Raw genomic sequence first — 14032 nt, 5'->3', positions numbered from 1 at the left:
ACTCAAATATGCAGATGAGGTATTTCATAGGTCCTAGCCAGCCTTTCCACACTGTAATGTTCTGGAACGTCTTGGAAATGTTCTGCAGGTAAAATTGGGAAAGGGTGATCTCAACAAGGAGAAAACAATCCTGAAGAGCCAGATCCTTGAGGAGAATCTGCTCATTGATCTCCAGGTTGAGTGGAGAGTGGCTCAAAAAAGGAGAAGACACGTTTGTAGCATGCAGCAGAAATGAGAAAAATGAAAAGAGCGAGAAGGAGAGGACTCAAATATTATAAAGCAGGGAACTAAAATACACTCATGGACTGAAAGAGAGATTAACCCCATATAATACAAACTTTACAAGAGACAATATTGCTGAGTAAAGACTGAAACAAAGGGCCTTTAAAGTGAAAGAAAGATTATAAGAGTCTTCATATTGAGGACTTTGCTTATGTTATCTCATTAATATGTTTCATCGTTTCACTTTTTGATAATTATGTTAGCTGGGACTTAGTCTTCCTGGACAGATACTTTAATGCTCTTTCTTTTTTTGTGTACTTTTTATCTCCTTTTTAAATAATTATTTTCTTAAAATAATTTAGAGTACATTTAAGTAATGTATGCCACTTTTTCAGATTTTATACATAAACAAGAAACTAAGCAAATGGTTGAAGTAAGTATGTAGCACTATACATTCTGCACATTTTGCCATGTGCATGGATACTTTTATTTTATTTCACTTAAAACATTTTTAAGTGAATTATAGAGACTGTAAAGTGCCTAAGATAAGAAATAGATATGGAGTTCTTACTATTTAGCCAAAAAATTTCACTTTAAGGAAAAAATTTAAAGAAATAATTGGAAATATACATAGAATTTATGTAAAGATAATATAGGAGTTCCAATTTTTTAAAGGTGGCATAAGTCGGGTGCGGTGGCTCACGCCTGTAATCCCAGCACTTTGGGAGGCCGAGATGGATGGATCACAGGTCAGTAGTTTGGAACCAGCCTGGCCAACATGGTGAAACCTGGTCTCTACTAACAACACAAAAATTAGCCGGGCTTGGTGGTGCGCACCTGTAGTCCCAGCTACTTGGGAGACTAAGGCAGAATTGCTTGAACCCAGGAGGCAGAGGCTGCAGTGAGCCGAGATGGTGCCATTGCACTCCAGCCTGTGCAACAGAGCGAGACTCCATCTCAAAAATAAATAAATAAATAAATTAATTAATTAATTAAAAGGTGACATAGAAGCAAGCTTTACTCCCCACTCCCTACTGAAAACCAAAAACAAATATACAGTATGGGGATTTTCATCAGCAACAATCCAGAACTCAAATATGCACATGAGGCAGATCCCAGGGCCACAGACAGGTGAAGAAACTCCACGCAGATGGTAGGAGAATCAAACTTACATATCTGGGAGGCCCTTCCCCACTTTCTCTGCCAAGCAACAAATATGAGGAATATCTTTTCCAATTCACAGACTCTACATTGGAAAAGATGAGACTGAGTTGGTCAACTAGCTTTCCCACCATCTTGGGTTCCCTGGTAGGAGACCTGTTGCCATAATCCATGGGAACATTGTGACTGCCTGAAGGGAGAAATATCCCTGAAGACAGGCAGAGAGAAGGAGAGTAAGTAGGAATAACATCCCCAGCCCCAGAAACTCTGCTCTGTAAATTGGCCAAAGGAAATGCTAAATCAGAGTGGCTGCTCCGCAGCAGCACTACACTATTGACTATTTGACCAAGAAGTTTAGCTTTAAGGAAAAACAACAAAAACAACAACAAAAACCTTAAAGAAATAATCAGAAATATACATAGAATTTTATATAAAGATACTCAATATGGGAGTTCTAGTTTTAAAAAGGTGGCATAGAAGCAATCTTCACTCCCCACCCCCTACTGAAAACAAAAAACAAATATACAGTATCAAGATTTTCATCAGCAACAACCCAGAACTCAAAATATGCAGATGAGGTGTTTCACAGGTCCTAGCCAGCCTTTCCATACTCCAAAGAATCCATACTTTGATTCTCTTTGGAATCAAAGATATTATCCCCCATTCAAAATAGACAGCTCTCTAATCATTTACTAGAGCCAAGGCAAACCTGGGCTTAAGGCACCAACTAGGGCAGTAAAAAGGCAGTGACCTAGCAGTAAATATTTGCTAAATCAATTTATCCAATAAAAATCAAAACAAGCCAGAGAGAAAAAACTAGAATAACAACTAATTTTTCAGTGCAAAAACAGAAACATATACCCACAAGAAACACCAGCAAACAGGAAGCCATGACCTCCTAAAAAAACAAAGCAAATATCCAGCGACCAACACTAATGAGATGATGATTTGTGAGCTCTCTTCCCAAAAAGTGAAAATAACAGTTTTAAGAAAATCCAGTGATCTCCAAGATAGCACAGAAAAGCAATTCAGAAATTTATCAGAGAAATTTAACAAACAGGTTTAAATAATAATAAAAACTCATACAGAAATGCTGTAACTGAAAAATACATTTGCTGAACAGAAGAACTCATTAGAGGCTCTCAACAGCAGAATGAACCAAGCAGAGGGGGGAAAAAAATCACTGAGCTCAAATACCATCTATTTGGAAATACAGTCAGAGGAGAAAAACAAAAAGCAAAAGGAATGAAGACCACCTATAAGATAGAAAATTAGCTTAAGAGCCCAAATCTGAGAATTATTAGTGTTCAAAAGAGAGCTGAGCAAGATAATGAAAAGTGAAAATGAGGGAAATGGAGTTAAAGTGTATATTTTTTTCTTTGTTGCCTTTGTTTCATTTATTTTATTTGTGATTTAAGAAAAGTTGTCACCTTTTAAAATAACTTGTTATAAGATGTTTTTTGTAAGCCTCATAGTAACCACAGTACAAAAAAACTATAACTGAGTCATGAAAAATAAAAAGTGACAAATTAAAACATACTATGTGATATGGTTTGGCTGTGTCCCCACCCAAATCTCATCTTGAATTGTAGGTCCCATAATTCCCACATGTTGTGGAAAGAACCTGGTGGGAGATAACTGCATCATGGTGGCAGTTTCTCCCATATTGTTCTTGTGGTAGTGAATAAGTCTCAGAAGATCTGATGATTTTATGAGGGGTTTCCCCTTTTGCTTGGGTCTCATTCCCTCTTGCCTGCTGCGACGTAAAATGTGCCTTTTGCCTTCCACCATGATTGTGAGGCCTCCACAGCCATGTGGAACTGTGAGCCCATTAAACCTCTCTTTCTTTATAAATTCCCCAGTTGTGGGTATGTCTATATTAGCAACGTGAGAATAAACTAATACAGTACCAGAGGAAAACCACTTAACAACAAAGGAAGACAGTAAGAAAGGAAGAAAGAAAGAAAATTGTCACAAAACAACTAGAAAACAGGCAATAAGATGGCAGCAGTAGGTACTTACTCATCAGTAATAACACTGAATATAAATGATCTCAGTTCTCCAAGTAAAAGACAAAAAGTGGCTGAATGGATAAATTAACAAGACTCAACAATATTCAAGATACCTGCTTCACCCAAAAAGACACATACAGAATGAAAATGAAGAGGTGGAAAAAGCTATTCCATGGAATTGAAAACTAAAAAAAACAAGAGTAGCGATACTTATGTCAGAAAAAATTAACAACAAATGTAAGACTGCAAAGAGACAAAGAAGATCAACATACAACTACAAAGGAGTCAATTCAGTACAATAATAGTAAGGGACTTTTTACCCCACTCTCAGTAATGGACAGATCATCCAGACAGAAAATCAACAACAACAAAACAGCAGAGTTAAACTACACATTAGATCTAATAGGCCTAACTGACATTCACAGAATATTTCACCTAATTGCTGCAGAATGCACATTCTTTCCATCTGTACATAAAACATCCTTCAGAATAAACCATGTCTAAGGAACGGTCTTTATAAAACACAACTGAACAAATTCAAAAAATTGGAAATAATTTCAAGTATCTTTGCTAAACACAATGGAATAAAAGTAGAAAACAATAACAAGAGGAAATATGAAAAATTATCAAACACACAGAAATCAAAAACATGCTTTTGAATGACCGATAAACCATGAAGAAATTAGGAAGAAAAATTTAAAATGTCTTGAAACAAGTAAAATGGAAATACAACATACCAAAATCTACGGGATATGGCAAAAGCAATACTAAGATTGAAGTTTATAGAAATAAACACCTATATCAAAAAAGTAGAAAAATTAAAATAAACAACCTAATGATGCACATCAAGGAACTAGAAAAGCAAGAACAAACCAAAACAAAAATTAGTCAAAGGAAAGAAATAACAATCAGAGCAGAAATAAATGGACACTAAAACAAAATCAATGAAATAATAAGTTGGGTTTTTTACAGATAAATAGAATCAACAAACCTTTAGCAAGACTAACTAATAAAAAAGAGAAAAGACATAAATAAATAAAATCAGAAAGAAAAAGGAGACATAATAACTGAGACTTCAGAAATAAAAAGAATCATCAGATGCTATTGTGAACAACTATATGCCAACAAATTTGAAAACTTAGAAAAAATGGATAAATTTCTGGACTCATACAACCTACCAAGATTGAACCATGAAGAAATAGAAAACCTCAATAAACCAATAATGAGTCATCAGATTGAAACCATAATAAAAAGTCTTTCAATAGAGGAAAGCCCATGATCTGATGGCTTCACTACTGGATTCTATGAAACATTTAAACGAGAACAAATACCAATCCTACTCAAACTGTTCAAAAAAATGAAGAGGAAGGAATACTTCCAAACTAATTGCACAAGGCCAGCATTATCCTGAAACCAAGATGAGACAAGAATACAACAAAAAAAGAAAACTACCGGCCAATATCACTAATGAACATAAAGCAAAAATCCTCAACAAAATACTAGTAAACTGAATTTGACAACACATTAAAAAGATCATTCAACATGATCAAGTGGGATTCATCCCAGAGATGTAAGAATGATTCAATATACACTAATCAATAAACAGGCTACATAGCATTAATGGAAACAAGAACAAAAACCATATGATTATGTCCATTGATATTGAAAAAGCACTTGATAAAATTTGACATCCCTTTATGATAAAAACTCTCATCAAAATGGCTGTAGAAGGAACACACCTCAAAATAATATAGGTCATGTATGACAAACTCATAGCTAACATTGCAATAAATGGGAAAAAGTTGAAGACCATTTCTTTAAAGACCAAAACAAGACAAGGATGCCAACTTTTAATACTTTTATTCAACATAACACTGAAAGTCCTGGCCAAAGTAATTAGACAAGAGAAAGAAATAAAGGGCATTCAGAATGGAAAGAAGTCAAATTAGCCTTATTAAAAAATGATATGATTTTATACCTAGAAAAAACCTAGACTTCACCAACAGCCTGTTAGAACTGATAAATTCAGTAAAGTTGCAGGATACAAAATCAACAAACAAAAATCAGTAGCATTTATATATGCCAACAGTGAACAATCTGAAAAAGAAATCAAGAAAGAAATCCCATTTACAATGGCTACAAAATAATGTAAAATACCTAGGAATCAATCTAACTAGAGAAGTGGAAGATCTATACAAGAAAAACTATAATATTTTTAAAGAAAGAAAATTGAAGAGAACACAAAAACATGGAAAGATATGCCATGCTTATGAACTGAAAGAATTAATATTGTTAAAATGACAGCACTATCCAAAGTAATTTACAGATTCAATGCAATCTCTATCAAAATGCCGATGGCATTCTTCACAGAAATAGAAAAAAAATACTGAAATGTATATGGAACCACACAAAAAAACCAAATAACCAAAACATTTCTGAGCAAAAAATAAAAAGCTGGAGACATCACAGGTACTTCAAAATTAACTACAAACTATCAAAACAGAATGGTACTGGCATAAAAATAGACACATAGACCAATGGAACAGAATAGAGACCACCAATATAAATCCATGCATTTATAGCCAATTCATTTTCAACAAATATACCAAGAACATACAATGGAGGAAAGGACAGTCTTTTTAATAAAAAGTGTTGGGAAAACTGTGTAATTCAATGTAGAAGAAGGAAACCAGATCCCTGTCTCTCACCGCACACACAAATCAAATCAAAATAAATTAAAGCCTTAAATGTAAGACATGAAATTACTAAAAGAAAATATTGGGTAAGTGTTTCAGGACGTTGATCTGGGCAAAATTTTTTTGTATAAAACCCAAAAAGCACAGACAACATAAGAGAAAATAGACAAATGGGATTACATGGAGCTAAAAAGCTTCTGTACAGTAAGGGAAACAATTATCAAGATGAAAAGACAACCTACAGAATGGGAGAAAATATTTGCAAACTATTTATCTAAAAATGAATTTAATAACCAGAGTATAGAAGAAGCTTAAACAACTCAATAGCAGAAAAAATATATATAATCTGATTTAAAAGTCAGCAAGAGATCTGAATAGACATTTCTTGAAAAAAGACAAATGGCTAATGGATTATAAAAATAATGTTCAACAACACTAATCATCAGAGAAATGCTAATTAAAACCACAATAAGATATCAATTCATCCCAATTAAAATGGTTTGTATCAAAAACACGGGTAACAATAGATGCTGGCAAAGATGTGGAGAAAGGGGAACCCTGTTGGTGGGAATATAAATATATAAATTTACACAGCCACCATGGAGAACAGTACGGGGGTTCCTCAAAAAACTACAAATAGAACTGCCATATGATCCAGAAAATCCACTGCTGGGAATATACCCAAAAGAAAGGAAATCGATATATTGAAGAGATATCTGCACTCTCATATTTATTGCAGCACTCTTCACAGTAGTCAAAATAGGTAATCAACCTAAATGCCTGTCAAAAAAGTTATACATATATATACAATGGAATATTATTTATCCATATAAAAACAATGAATTCCTGTCATTTGCAATAACATGGATGGAACTGGAGATCATTATGTTAAAGGAAACAAGCCAAGCACAGAAAAATGATTATCACATGTTCTTACTCATATGTGGGAGCTAAAAAGTGTATCTCATGAAGATAGAGAGTAAACAGGTGGTAACCAGAGGCCAGGAAAGGTAGAAAAAGAAGGGGGGATGAAGAAGAAGACAATAATATAAATGTTTTTATTACCACTGAACTGTAAAGATGGTAAAATTTATATGTATATTTTAACTCAAAAAATATTAAAACTATGTTAAATATTACATTATTTATTTATTCAACAGACTCTGCAAGATTTTTCTTGTTTGTCTAACTTTTAAATGCTATTTTAAGCTGGAATCAGGGCATAGAAAAAGTCTCTATCCTCATTAACATTACATTCTTATCTAATTAGATGAAGTAAAACTGTGAAAACAGCCTAATTTCCTATATGGTAGAAATGGTTAGATACATTATATGCATGTGATGAAATGCTAAGTAGCTATTAAACATAAAGTTTACCTACATGTATTAACTTGGAAAGTTCACCAAGATTTACAGTGAAGGATCTATATTGCTCTCCAGTGTGTAGCATATGGCTCCCCAAAAGACAGTAACTGGTATACAAATGAATAGTTTATAATGTTAATATTTGTTCAATTATCTTTGGGTATTTAGAATATAGTAATTTATTTTCTTAGTTATCTGTTCCATATTTTCAAATTGTTTACCATTACCATGCAGTATGTCGACACCTAATAAATGTATGTGAGTAAATGTTGACAATGTCACTTAATAATACTAGATACTATTACAAGTATTTTAATAACTATGACTTATTTTTAGGTATAAATAAAAAGCCTAATATTAACCTGGAAAAGCAATAATTTTGGAGATAATGAATTGAAGAGAACTTCACTGAAGAATATAAGCCCTTTTTTTCTAGGCCTTCTTTCTTTGTGGGCTTACCAAGCATCATCCTTCAAAGATACATAGGTGTGTGTGTGTGTGTGTGTGTGTGCGTGTGTGTGTGAATATTTGTTCATATTCTCCCAGTTAAAGGATTTTGTTCTTTATCAAAAAGAAGATTTCAAAATGTTTTCATTTTTCACATGGAACTGCTTTTAACCCTTTATTTTTAAAGGATAGATAAAAAAACATTTCCACCATCTCACATAGAATCAACTACACAATTTATTATAGTTTGATACTTAAAATTTGGAGAAAACACAGACTTTAATATGATAGGGACAATGAGAACACTGTAATAATAATCTTAATTGCAATAATTGCTAACACGAATTAAGATCTTAATATATTCTAGGACTCGTGCTTTCTACATAACATGCATTATTATCTCATTAATCCTTCAAGAAATGTTTTATGTAAAAACAACTATGATCCCCCATTCCACAGATTTAAAAAAAGGGTATATAGTGGTTTCATCTATAGCTAGTGAGTAGAACCCACTTACAAACCAAAGTCTGTCACGCTCCAAAGCCAATTATTGTAATCTCTGCTTTTTTGCACACATGAGGTATTTCAGAGTTTGAATTTTTGAGGTTGTTAATCTTTGATTGCTTAAAAATGATAAGAGTCTTCAGACAAGAAAGGGCATATGTCTCCCCTCCTGCCTATTTACCTAAAGATGTTCTTCCCCTACCCTTCCTGGACTCTGGTTACCACCAATTTACCCTCTTTCTTCCTGAGATCTCTTTTTAGATCCCACATGCAAGTGAGAACATGTGATACTCATTTTTCTGTGCTTGACTTATTTCCCTTAACATAATGGTCTCCAGTTCCACCCATGTTATAGAAGACTGCCACTATACATCCTGCCCACTTGAGTAGGTTCAGTATCTAGAAGACTTAACAGCACTAGGTCCAAGAGTTGGTATCCAGCACAAGGAAAAGGAGGAGGCAAAACTAAATAGAAGAAATAGGGAGCAGGCAATCCTCTTGAACAAGGAGTCAAGGAGCCTAGTCACAGCCTCAAGGAAAGCAGACAACATTTATTTTTACTTATTTATTCTTCCAGTTGTTGTATAAAATAATCTGTGGAATATAATATGTAGGTAAATATACACACATACGTATTAATGCACACTGTGTAAATCGCTTTCTAGCATTGTTACTTAACCTCTATACATGTCCACCTACTTATCTGTTAAATGGCAAAGATAACTACCTTAAAGTTGTATCATGTATATTGTAAGAGATAATTAATTCAACATGCTTAAATGGTACTCAGTATTATGTATGCACTTGATATTTGAAGAAACTTCTTCAGTCCCAGGAACATTCACATCTATGGATATTTAGGCTTTTGTACTAATGAAGCTAAAAATTTTATTAAAAATATAAAATAGTACAAGTTTTTTTGAACAATGGTGCAAACAAGTCATTTATCTTTCTATGTTGGATTGCTATGTCTGTGATAATTAAATTATTTAGATGTACTACACAATCTTAAAAAATGCAAAAAACAGTGACTCAAACTTAGTTAACATAGGAATCTACCACAAACTTTGTTCAACAGGTAAGGTCTTAGGGAAGGCACAGAAGTTTTCATTTTGAGATGCAATAGCACAAAGTCTTATTCTCTTATAATGAACTACAGAACAGTGAATAAATGCAATTGTTCTTCTTGAACGGATGCTTTCTCTCTTTTGTTAAATAGCTTGGAGCTAACAAAATGTCATTTCTTCACATTCTATAATTCGGTGCTTTCAGGGATTTAGATAGATCTTGACAAATACTATTAATTGGTGAAGTTTTACTACTGGTTCAAATTCTGTGCTATTACCTTCAGTATTTAATAACCGTAACTTTGAGGGGTTTGAACTATACTTGTAGTTTAAATAGTAAAATTGTTTTATATAACTGATATATTAGTAGTTTGAAAAGGTCATATTCGACGGGGCGTGGTGGCTCACGCCTGTAATCCCAGCACTTTGGGAGGCCAAGGCGGGCGTATCACAATGTCAGAAGTTCAAGACCAGCCTGGCCAAGATGGTAAAACCCCATCTCTACTAAAAACACAAAAAATTTAGCTGGGGGTGGTGGCGTGCACCTGTAGTCCCAGCTACTCAGGAGGCTGAGGCAGAGAACTGCTTGAACCCGGGAGGCGGAGCTTGCAGTGAGCCAGGATGGTGCCACTGCACTCCAGCCTGGGCGACAGAGCGAGATTCCGTCAAAAAAAAAAAACAAAAAACAAAAACAAAAACAAAAAACTCATATTAGGTCTTTCGGCCAGGTTTGGACGCGTCGCCATGGGCCGCATGATCTGAGGACAGTGGAAGGGTGCCAGGTCTGCGTTCCCCGCCCAGGTGAAGCACCACCAGGGCATCGCGCGCCTGCACGCCATGGACTTCCCCCAGCTGCTACAAGAGCACAGTGAAGGACGCTATCCACTACCCGGGCTGCGGTGCACCCCTCGCCAAGGTGGTCTTCCGGGATTTGTACCGGTTTAAGAAGTGGAAGGAGCTGTTCATTGCTGCTGAGGGTATTCACATGGGTCAGTGTGTGTATTGCAGCAAGAAGGTCCAGCTCAACATTGGCAGTGTAGACACCATGCCTGAGGGTACGACCGTGTGCTGCTTGAAGGCCAAGCCTGAAGACTGTGGCAAGCTGGCCCGGGCATCAGGGAACGATGCCTCCATTATCTTCCACAACCCTGAGACCCAGAAGACCCATGAAGCTGCCCTCTGGCTCCAAGAAGGTTATCTCCTCAGCCAACAGAGCTGCGGGTGGTGTAGTGGCCACAGGTGGCCGAATTGACATAAGCCATCTTGAAGGCTGGCCGGGCCCACCACAAATATAAGGCAAAGAGAAACCGCTGGCCACGAGTACGGGGTGTGGCCATGAACCTTGTGGAGCATCGTTTCAGAGGTGGCAAACACCAGCACATCGGCAAGCCCTCCACCATCCGCAGAGATGCCCCTGCTGGCCACAAAGTGGGTCGCATTGCTGCCCGCCAGACTGGACGTCTCCGGGGAGCTGAGACTGTGCAGGAGAAAGAGAACTAGTGATGAGGCGCTCAATAAAGTTTGTCCTTCTGCCACCAAAAAATAAATAAATAAATAAAAATAAAAGATAATATTCATTCCTAATTCTCTTAAATGTGTTTCCACAATTGAAAGAGATGTATTATGAGTTTTTTGTTATATAAATATAAGATTATTGTAAAATAGTTAAGTGGTACATAAAAAGGTGAAGAAAGGATTATATATCACCTAAAATCCCACCAACCTGAGATCAAAAACATAAGCAATTTAGTAGCCATATGTTTGTGCATTTCTCTATCAATATAAATCTATACACACATATGTAGTTGTGTGTGTATATAAACATACATATACATAATTTTATATTAAAAATCAATCATATTGTGTATGTTATTTTACTTTGAATTTTTGTAAGTGCTGTCTTTTGTGGGACATTTGCTTGTCTCTCTTCTTTCCCTCTAGTCCTCCACTCTATCTCTATACATTCCCAATATTACATCTCCCTCCGTCACTGTGTAACCAATTCATAATGTGGTGTTTATCTTTCTCATAAGCACATTTATCAATTTACCATTGTTTATTTTACAAAAGCATAATCATCTTACATGCAACTCTTTCACATCTTTCTTTTTTCCAACATATATATGATATATATATATCTCATTCATTATATATTTATCTCTCTCATTCATTTTATATATATATATATATATGTATAATTCATTCATTCTTTGGAATCCCAACTTATCACTTAGTAGCAGTGACTTGGGACAAATTATTTTGTTTCTGAGTTTTTATCTGTAATATGGGCATAATTATTGTAACTATTTCCTTGGGTTGTTATTAAGCACAATATATTAGTCTGTATAAAATGCTTAGAACCACATCTTACTCAAAGTAAGAGCCATGGAAGCATTAGCTATTATTTATAATAGGTGCAGAATATTTTTTCATGGTATAGATGTAAAAAATATATTTAACCAGAAAGCCCCTAATTAAATAATGGATCTAAACAATGATCATCAATGGATACTAAACTCTTTGGATGAACAGTGGCGGGTTGATTAGACAGACAAAACCTGAATTAATTCAATAATGTTAAAGAAAAAAGTGGTACAACTGCATATTATTTGCCTACAGAGGTGATAAAATAGGAAGTATTTAGCACCATCTATGAAACATTGTTATCCAAGAATCATAGAAACTTATTTTTGCTTATAATCTCCTTATGTGTAAAAGCTAGCATTCTCCAAGCCTTGGCATTAAAAAGGACCTTTATCGCCCGTTTGGCTATTTCTGCTGGAGAAGGAGACAAGCATATTTTTCTAGGAACACTCATTTTCCTCCTGGAGATTTGTTGATCTCTGTAGGGCAAGCTCCTTTCAGGATTCACAGAATTTTTATCGGCACCTCGTAGTTCTCCATTACTGGTCTCTGAAGGCATCCCTAAGAGCAGAAGGGGAAAAGGTATTCCTTTTCTCTCCATCTGTTCTTGGAAGAACCAACGCCTTGTTCCTACCCTCTAGACCCCTGTGAGCTGGTCCAACAGCTGCTTGGCTCAGGAAAGACAGTTTGTCATTGATTTGGACTGGAGGGTAATATTCAAGCCACCATCTTCATAAATGAAAGCCTTTACTATTGACTAGGTCCAGTCGCTCACACCTGTAATTTCAGCACTTTGGGATGTCAGGGCAGGAGGATCACTTGAGGCCAGGAGTTTGAGACCAGCCTAGGCATCATAGCACGACCCCATCTCTACTAAAAATCAGAAAAATTAGCCGAGTGTGGTAGTGCATGCCTGTAGTCCCAGCTACAAAGGAGGCTGAGGCAAGAGGATCACTTAATCTCAGGAGTCTGAGGCTGCAGTGAGCTGTGATTGCACTGCTGAACTCCAGCCTGGGCAACAGAGCAAGACACTGTCTCAAAACAAACGAACAAAACCACTACAAATAACAACAACAACAAAAAAGACTTTACTATATATTTCAAAAAACAAAGTGATTTTCATAAAGTACACAGATTTTACGCAGAAAAAGGAAGGTAACACTCAGATGAAATTACATCATTGAGTCATAAAGGAAAAGAGCTATCATCCCATTAGAGGAAACGCGTATTGACTGAAGAAGGACAAGATAATATTTTACACTTTGGGAACTTCAACAACTAAAAAGGAAAAGAGAAATAAATATAAGTAATTAAAAATTAAAAAGAGTGCAGAATCGCCATACTTTTAGTCTGTCTTTCTTCTATGGGAAGATTCTAACATTGTTGAGTATGCAGGTAAAAGAGAATGGAGTTGGCACCTGGAATTTTTCCTTCTGTGTCCTCCAAGGAGTGTAGCATTATATATGTACCTTGCCATAAAATAAATATCACCATAAGAGAGGAAGTCAAACATAAATGCTGTGCAAATTCTAGCAGACCTGCTTTATGTCTGTTCATTTCTGGAGATGTCCAGATACAACTTGTATGGTATTTTTTCTTTTTTCTGAAAATCAGAACTATATTTTTAAAATTTATAATAACCAGTTGAGCAACAATGATACTTTCCATAAGAACCATTTTTACCCTGTTGTAATAAGGTTGGTATGCATGGAGTGCAGGGCAGCAGAGCAGCCACAGGCAGAATACATGGGACTGTTATGAAGCAGGAAAAGTTTCCCTTAGGAAAGAACTATGCCTTTAACAGCGCGACCTAATAGAAGAGCTCCAGACATAAAAATTCAGCCTTCCCAAAGCATGAAACTTTCATTCTTCTGCAACTGCCATGGTAAGAATAACTCCAGAGAGACTGTAAAGGAATAGTGCTGTTGTCATTATCATTCCTGTGTAAAGAAAAAAATATATATGTCTAAAGGTGTTTATTTTTCCATTTTATTGGGGGTCTTTGCTTGGAAACTTTTAAGTATGATCTTATGACTGCTTCTAAATAATACACCTGCTATAATATAGTAAATGCTCAATTTGTGTTACTCAATTCAGCTCTACTTAAATTATTTTCTTATAAAAGTTCAGAAGATCATCTACTTATGACTTGATAGTACCTGCAGGGTGCTATGACACATGTGTGAACCAATAG

The 14032-nt window shown here is 35.5% G+C and overlaps 1 pseudogene across 1 annotated transcript; it reads left to right on the top strand.

Moving 5' to 3' along the window:
- The first annotated feature begins 10218 nt into the window (after positions 1-10218).
- Positions 10219-11003, top strand: LOC105552542 (annotated as a pseudogene). Its single transcript, XR_001008028.1, has one exon. The product of XR_001008028.1 is annotated as a 60S ribosomal protein L8 pseudogene (transcript).
- The last annotated feature ends 3029 nt before the right edge of the window (positions 11004-14032 follow it).

This window comes from Mandrillus leucophaeus, unplaced genomic scaffold (assembly GCF_000951045.1).
Source record: "Mandrillus leucophaeus isolate KB7577 unplaced genomic scaffold, Mleu.le_1.0 Scaffold563, whole genome shotgun sequence".
NCBI lineage: Eukaryota > Metazoa > Chordata > Mammalia > Primates > Cercopithecidae > Mandrillus > Mandrillus leucophaeus.
The sequence above is the reverse complement of the archived record's forward strand: the minus strand, read 5'-3'. Positions and strand labels throughout refer to the sequence as shown.